This window comes from Phyllostomus discolor, chromosome 4, assembly GCF_004126475.2.
Source record: "Phyllostomus discolor isolate MPI-MPIP mPhyDis1 chromosome 4, mPhyDis1.pri.v3, whole genome shotgun sequence".
In the NCBI taxonomy this organism is placed as follows: domain Eukaryota; kingdom Metazoa; phylum Chordata; class Mammalia; order Chiroptera; family Phyllostomidae; genus Phyllostomus; species Phyllostomus discolor.
Genome location: NC_040906.2, coordinates 125,691,452 through 125,699,258, shown reverse-complemented (window position 1 = coordinate 125,699,258; position 7,807 = coordinate 125,691,452).

Sequence of the window (7,807 nt, the reverse complement as noted above, 5' to 3'; positions counted from 1 at the left end):
CATTGTACTATGAACTATATACAAGGTCTTTCAAGAAAAAGTCCAACCATTTTTAATATAATGAGAAAGGTTTGTGTGACACTGATGTAACCTGGCAGCCAAGGCGAGTAGACTGGAATGCACATGCATGAACAATGACTACTTCACCGTACTAGTCAGTGAGGGCAGTAGATGCCATTGAGTGAGCATGTGTACTGTGTGGCCATCACATTCTAAATGACTGAGTGAATAGAGCAATAATTCTGTATCAAATTTTAAATTAAACTTAAACATTCCTCCATGGAAACTATTTGCATGATTCAGAAGCCCACAGCTATAGGCAACTGGTGACTGGCAGCTTCATCATGACAATGCACCTACTCATGTATTACATCTCGTGAAGAGATTTTTGGTGACATCAAATCACCCAGGTGACCTAGCCACTCCTACAGCCTAGATTTGGTGCCCTGTGACTCCTGACTTTTCTCAAAACTGAAATCACCTTTGAAAGGGAAGAGATTTGAGATTGCTAATGAGATTCAGGAAAATACAATGGGACAGCTGATGGCAATTGGGAGAACTGTGTGAGGTCCAAGGTGCCTACTTTGAAGGGGGCTGAGGCATCATTGTCCTACACACAATGTTTCTTGAATCTTGTATCTTCTTCAGTAAATGTCTGTATTTTTCATAGTATATGGCTGATGATACTTTCTGGACAGACCTCATATATAGCTAATCCTCCCAGCAATTCTGCCTGAGAGATAACCCTTTATTTAATAACTTCCACAACATCACACAGCTGTCTCATGGAAACCAAATAATATTATAAAACCACTGTGTGTATATCTTAAGAGATCAGGGCTTTTTCTTATTAAACAAAGTGGTTTTTAATGCACACAGTGTAGCCATATTAAGGAATTACCCAAAAGAAATGAAAGCCTTTTTTTATAACTTGAGTCCTCATTGGGAAAACAATTATAGAAGCATACTACTACCATATGGAGTTCATACACTCAAAGAGATTTGAAATTGTTTACATTGATGAGAAGACAATTTAACCCTCTGCTCCCCATAAAGTTTCCTCTATTTCTGTGTCCTAATTAGAAATCTACAGGGAGCTGAATGGACCAGGGTGATCAACCATTTGCATAATGACCTTTTTTGGTTCCACCACATTCTGCATTTCTTCTTATCTACAATGTTTATTGCTCTTTGAAGAAGGAATCTAGTTTTGTTGTTGCTGTTTCTTTTGTTGTTGTTGTTGTTGTTGTTGTTTTACAGGATCCCACAGAGCCACCACTCCCCTTCCCTCCTTTTTACTCCTTGATTGGAGAGTAGGCAACAAGGCTCTGCCATGCACCACCTTGTCCTAGTACTGGGCTTACTGAGATGAATGAAACACAGCTCCTGCCTTTTACATGGAAAATGAACCAATAAAGTCAATAAAGCCAATTCCAATCCTATGACAGGGGAATGTATCCGCTTACAGGGACTGCCATAACAAATTACCACAGGCTTGACTTAAAACAACAGAAATTTATTCTCTCAGTTCTGGAAGCTAGATGCCTAAAACCAAGATATCATCAGAACTGTGTTCTCTCTGAAGATTCTTGAGGAGGATGCTTCCTTGCTCTTCCAATTCCTGGTGTTGCGGGCAATCCTTGGCATTCCTTAGTTTATAGATGCAGCACTCCAATCTCTGCCTCTGTCATCACCTGGACTTCTCTCTGCAAGGGTGTGTGTCTACCCTCTGTTTCTTATCAAGATTTATTGGATTTAGAGTTCACCCCACTCCAGATGTCTTCATTTAACTTGATTACATCCACAAAGACCCAATTTCCAAGTAAGACCATAGTCACAGGTACTAGAGTTTGGGACTTGAACATATCTTTTTTTGGAGGGTGGGGAAGGTACAAACTGGAAGTTTGAAGATGAGTAAGTTCTCCAGATCTGATGCACAGCACGGTGATTATGTACCACAGTATTGTATAATACGCTTCAAAGTTGCTAAGAAATGAGATCTTAAATATTCTTAAAAAAAGAATTATATGATGTGATGGAAGTGTTATCTAATACTATGGTAGTAATCATATTGAAATATGTAAGTTTATCAAATCAATACCTTATCAAAAACCTTAGACTAACACAATGCAATAAGTCAATTATATCTCAATAAAAGGATGAAAGACTGCCCATAAAACAATGTCATTCAATTCAATTCACCACAGTATAAGTAAAGGGGTGCTTGATGTTCTATATAGTTCACAGATTTCACCTTTTCCCTAGTATGTTGGATGAATGTCTTCTGAACTTTGGAAGAACACACATGAAATTAAAATATGAAAGAGAGGAAGTTTCAAATATTAGACTACCTTCAAAATCCACGATTCCCTTGGTATGCTGTAGTCCTGAAAGGTTAAAAAGGGGACAAGGACCCCAATGACAACGTTAGAAGCTTGTCCTATGGCTTTTGGTCCTGGTAACATATTTTGGGACATGATTATTTGTGGTAATGGTAAATAACACAGAAAATTGTTTTATATAGGAAGGGGATCATGTATAAAATTATTTGTGAAAGATTATGTACTTGAATTCATCTTGAAATAGAGTAAAGCCTGTTCTTATGGTACAGCTGGCCATCATTACAGTAACAAGTTCAAGGGTTAGGACTTGCATGTATCTTTTTTGTGGGGTGGGGGGCACAATTCAATCTAGCATAGTATGGTAAAGGACTGCTTCACATTCTGGCTCATAGAAGGCTTCACCTAAATTTTACTGAAATTTTATTTAACAAGTATAATTTTAAAATAGAATATTTATGTGCAATGGCACTATAATGTATGGGTGGGACCAGTATTTAGTTCCTTCTATAAGTACTTATTGAAAACCGAGTGTATATTAGACATCGTTTGTTGTTCTGAGGATACAGAATGAATACTAAAGACAGTGTTCTAGCTCTCAAGAAATTTACATTCTTATGGGGGAAAATCTTTAAAAAATTAGTTTAAAAATTTTAGATTATGATAAGGTATATAAAGGAACTAAAAATGGTTACCAGTACAGACCGGGACTAAACCTGTAGTTAGGAGCCTGTGGAACAAAGTTGTTGGGGAAAGCCTCTCTGAGGAAGTGTACCTCAGTTCAGCCCTGATTAAATGTTAAACTTTAAACATTAAAGTAGCATTTGGTGGGAAGAAGAGACATTTTGGTAAAGGAAAGTTCTAGAAAAAAAGTATACAAAGGAAAGTGATAAAATTCAAAGGAAATAAAGGTAATTTAAGAGACACATTTATGTTGCATAATAGTAAAAACTCAGGATTTGTTTTTTAGAGCAGACTTCATTGTATCGATATGTGCTCAGTGGATGTGATTGAAAGCTCTGGTGAGTTATTAAAGGAAGATATGCTCTGTGCATATTTAAATGATAGAAGGGAGATAAAAAGCAGAGGTCTTATTAAAAATCACCTACCTATATTTTTGCCCAGAATGTCACACATTTCCTCTTCAGATCACCTCCACACAGGAGAACAGGATTCGTCATGCTGGATTAGAGCGCTAGTCTACTCCGTGTGCAGTGCCGATGCCAGCAACAGTCAAATAGTTCTTGTATCAAAAAAGCAAAAACTTCCAAAACAGGCTGTCATACTTGCTGTGCTTTCAACAGCAGCCAAATTTCATCTGGAGTTATACTTCACTGGACTCCAATTTTAGATGGAAATCATTTTATTCAAGAACTTTAATAATACTGTGTTATATATTTGAAAGTTGCTAAGAAGGCAGGTCTTAAAGGCTCTCATCATGAGAAAAAATGTAATTATGTGTGTTTGATGACAGATGTTCACTGGATTAATTGTGTTGATCATTTCACAATGTATACAAATATCAAATCATTATGTTATATACCTGAAACTAATATAATGTTAAATGTCTATTATATCTCAATAAAAACAAATTAATGAAACAATTTTAAGACACTTTATTTTGTTTTATGAACATCTGTATAAATGTTATATTCCAGTCTCCCCTTTCCTCCTGTAGGTAACTTCTCTTTACCCAACAGCTGTACTCAAGTTGGGTTTTATGGAAGGTTGGAGATATAAAGCTAAAAAGCTGGAATTCCATGAGGTGTGACTGAGGCAACAGCCATACTTATCTTGTAGTCTGCCTTTACAGGGTTGGGTTTTTTTTTATTCAAACAAACTTCTTGATGTTTATTTTATATCAGTGATTTTTGGAAAAGGGACACATAGTGTGATTTTCTGTGGTCCATGAACTCCTAGGAAAGGCACCATTATCATTCTTTAGAGTCTACTCTGGCTAAAATGCCATAAAGGTTGTGGTGGACCCTTCTCCTATAAAGAGATGGTTAATTGAGCTTAGAATATTTATGTGGCTGTATACTTATAAAAGCAGGAGAATTGGTAAGGTTGATATGGAGGCTATTACCACAACAATAATGCCTGAGGTGCATCTCATTATATTTTTATGAGCTACATATTACATTATATCTAACCCTTCCAGCAATTCTGCATGATAGATGACCCTTTACTTAATAACTTTCACAACATCACACAGCTATCTCATAGAAACCAAAAAATATTATAAACTACTGTTTGTATATATTAAGAGTTCAGGGCTTTCTCTTATTAAACAAAGCAGTTTATAATGCACCTAATATAGCCATACTCAATGAAAGCCTTTTTTAACAACTAGAGTCTTCATTATGAAAACAATATTATAGAAGCATAATATCACCATATGGAGTCCATACACTCAAAGAGATTTAAAATTGTTTATATTGACGAGGAGAAAATTTAACCCTTTGCTCCTCATAAAGTTTCCTCTATTTCTGTGTCCTAACTAGGCATCTACTGCAAGCTGAATAGACCAGGATGATCCACCATTTGCATAATGACCTTTTTTGGTTCTGCCACATTCTGTATTTCTTCTTATCTACAATGTTTACTGCTCTTTGGGGAAGGAGTCTAGGTTTTTTTATTTTTTTTTTACAGGACCCCACAGAGCCTCCACCACCCCTTGCCCTCCTTTTTACTCCTTGAATAGAGAGTAAGCAACAAGGCTCTGCCATGCACCACCTTGTCCTAGAACTGGGCTTACTGAGATGAATGAAACACAGCTCCTGCCTTTTGCACAGTAAAAAGACCAAGAAATAGATCATTTCAATCCTATATGATGGGGTTATGTATTAGCTTACTGTGACTGCCTAAAGCAGGGATTGTATCTTATACCTATCTATAACTCAAATATACCTGCTTTACCTTCTGTATTCTCTTGCACATTGTATGTACTGTACTCAATACACATTTTTTATATCAGCCTGCCAAATTTAATTTTTCAATTGAAAAATTTTAGGCAATTTACATTTGTTGAGATTGCCAATATGTTTAGTTTTGTCATAGTACTTCATCTTGCACTTTCTATTTTCCTTTTCTTACTGTCATTTTTCATGCTCTTTGTCTTTTTTTGTGTATTATTTTCTTCTTTTACAGTTTTGTAAGTCATAGACTATATTAGACTATATTTTAGGGTTAACTTGACAATTTTAATATGTATATTAAACTTAACAATGCTTGCAGTCAGTACTTTTTATCTACAATCTAAACAGTACATGGATATTAGAGTGCTTTAACTTCAATCACACATTTTTTTGTTATATTCTGATAAATATTATCTTAGGTTTATCTTGTTTAACCTTAACTACCAAAAATAGACACAGTTATTAATTTATACAGTCAATTTTGTTTATATTTACACACATAGACACCAGGTTTTGCTCACCATTTGTGCTTCCATTATAGGCCTTTCTTCTGCAATCCTTCACACTTTCCTTTTGCATTTCTTTAGTGATAGTATGTGAATAACAAACTCATCTATGTCTGTCTGAATGTTTTTATTTTACCCCATTTAAAAATATTTAACTGTTTATAGGACTCTAGATTTCTTGGTTATAGGTGGTTTTCTCTCATACTCGACATTATTGTCCTATAGTTTTTTTGGCTTCAATTATTTTTTTAATACCCTCATCACTCTAATTGTCTCATCTTTGTAGGTACTCTGTCTTTTCTATTTGGCAATCTTTAAGTTCTTCTCTTTGTGTGTAATATCCTGCTGGCTCACTCAGAGGTACTGTTACAGAACACACCAAGGGGGGCCTGGGATGATATACTATTATTGAAAGAAGGCCCCGGGTCCATAATGTCCGCCGCCAGAGGAAAGACGTCTCTCAATGCCAGAGATTCGTGAAAAGGAAAGGAAACGTTTATTTAATGCTATACAAACTTAAAGTAGTGACCTAATATCTTCACCAAAATCCCAAAGTCCCTTAAAACACCCACAAACAGACACAGTCCTTCCTTCCTTCCCCCTTTGCCCAGTCCAGAGTACCGTATCTCAGGAAAGGAAATAGAAGTCCATGGCTTAGGTAGTCCTCTGGTTCTTCCCAGTTAGCACTCGATCTCGACTGGGAGACCTCCCTGGGTTCCCGGCACCCTCAGCTGAGTCGCCAGGATCTCTGCTAAAACCAGGTGGTGGTTCCCCCTTCTAAAGCTGTGGGGGTCCCCATTCTGCCAGGCCACGTGGTTCTCTCCCTCTGGGCTGCCGCGTGGTTCTCCCTCTCTCAGGGTTGCAGGAGTCTCCACTCCCTCAAGTCCACGTGCTTCTCCTTTCTAAAGCAGCATGGTTCTCCTCCTCTCAGGGCTGTGCATGGTTCACCTTCCTAAAGCAGCATGGTTCTCCTTTCTAAAGCAGCATGGTTCTCTCCTCAGGGCTGCGCATGGTTCTCCTCTTCAATGGCCGCCAAATCTGGGTTTTTTTAAATCCCCACGGCCAATCTTCCTCTGCAGCCTCATTTCCGACTCCTCCCACACTCGGCTTCACATGCCAGAACTCGTATCCTTCCAGCTTTACTGGGCTGCCATCATGAGTCTGGGCAGGTGTGGCCCCATGTCCTAGAGCCAATCCTCTCTGAGCTCCCATGCAGGCGCTGTAACTCAGGGGACCCGCCCCCCCCCCCCCCCCCCAGTTACATCTAGGTGGGGAAGTTACTTCTGGGTGGGGAAGTTACTTCCATTCCCCTGGCTTAGAGCTGATCACAGCTACTTAACCTATCTATGCAACCAGCCAAAGGCTATAGATATACCAAACGACCAAGCCAGAGGTTAGCTGCAAGGCTGTTGCTATGCTAAACAGCTCTCAATGGCCCTGCTCCATTTGTCCCTTCCCACAACCCACACCCTGGGTGGGGGATGGAGACATCTTAAAATCTCCTGGACACCTTAAGTTCTGGACCCCATTTCAAATGCCCATTTGGGCCCCCCCCCCTTGGCTGCACCCTGTAACAGTATCTACATTTAGATTTCTTTATATGCATCCTGTTTGCAATTCCTGGGACTACCTGAATCTGTGGTTAGGTCAACTCAGCTTAAATGACATAGACAAATCCTTTGAAAGATGCAGATTTCTAAAACTGACACTGAAAGAAATAGAACACCAGAACAACCCCATGTCATTGAAGAAACTGGACTGTAATTGAAATTTCCTTCAAAGAGAAAACTGCAAGTCTAGATGGCCTCCCTTGCTATTAATTCTATTAAAAATCTATGAAAGTTATAACAATCCAAAAAACTCTGAAAATAGAAAATGAAGAAATACTTGCCAATCTATTTGATGAGTCCACCAATTACCCTAATGTCAAAACTAGGCAAAGACTTTACAAGACAAAATAATCACACCCAATATAGCTCATAAATGGCTGAGCTGGGGCTAGAGCTCAGGCAATCCATACTTACAAAACTCTTCCAAGGAGTTG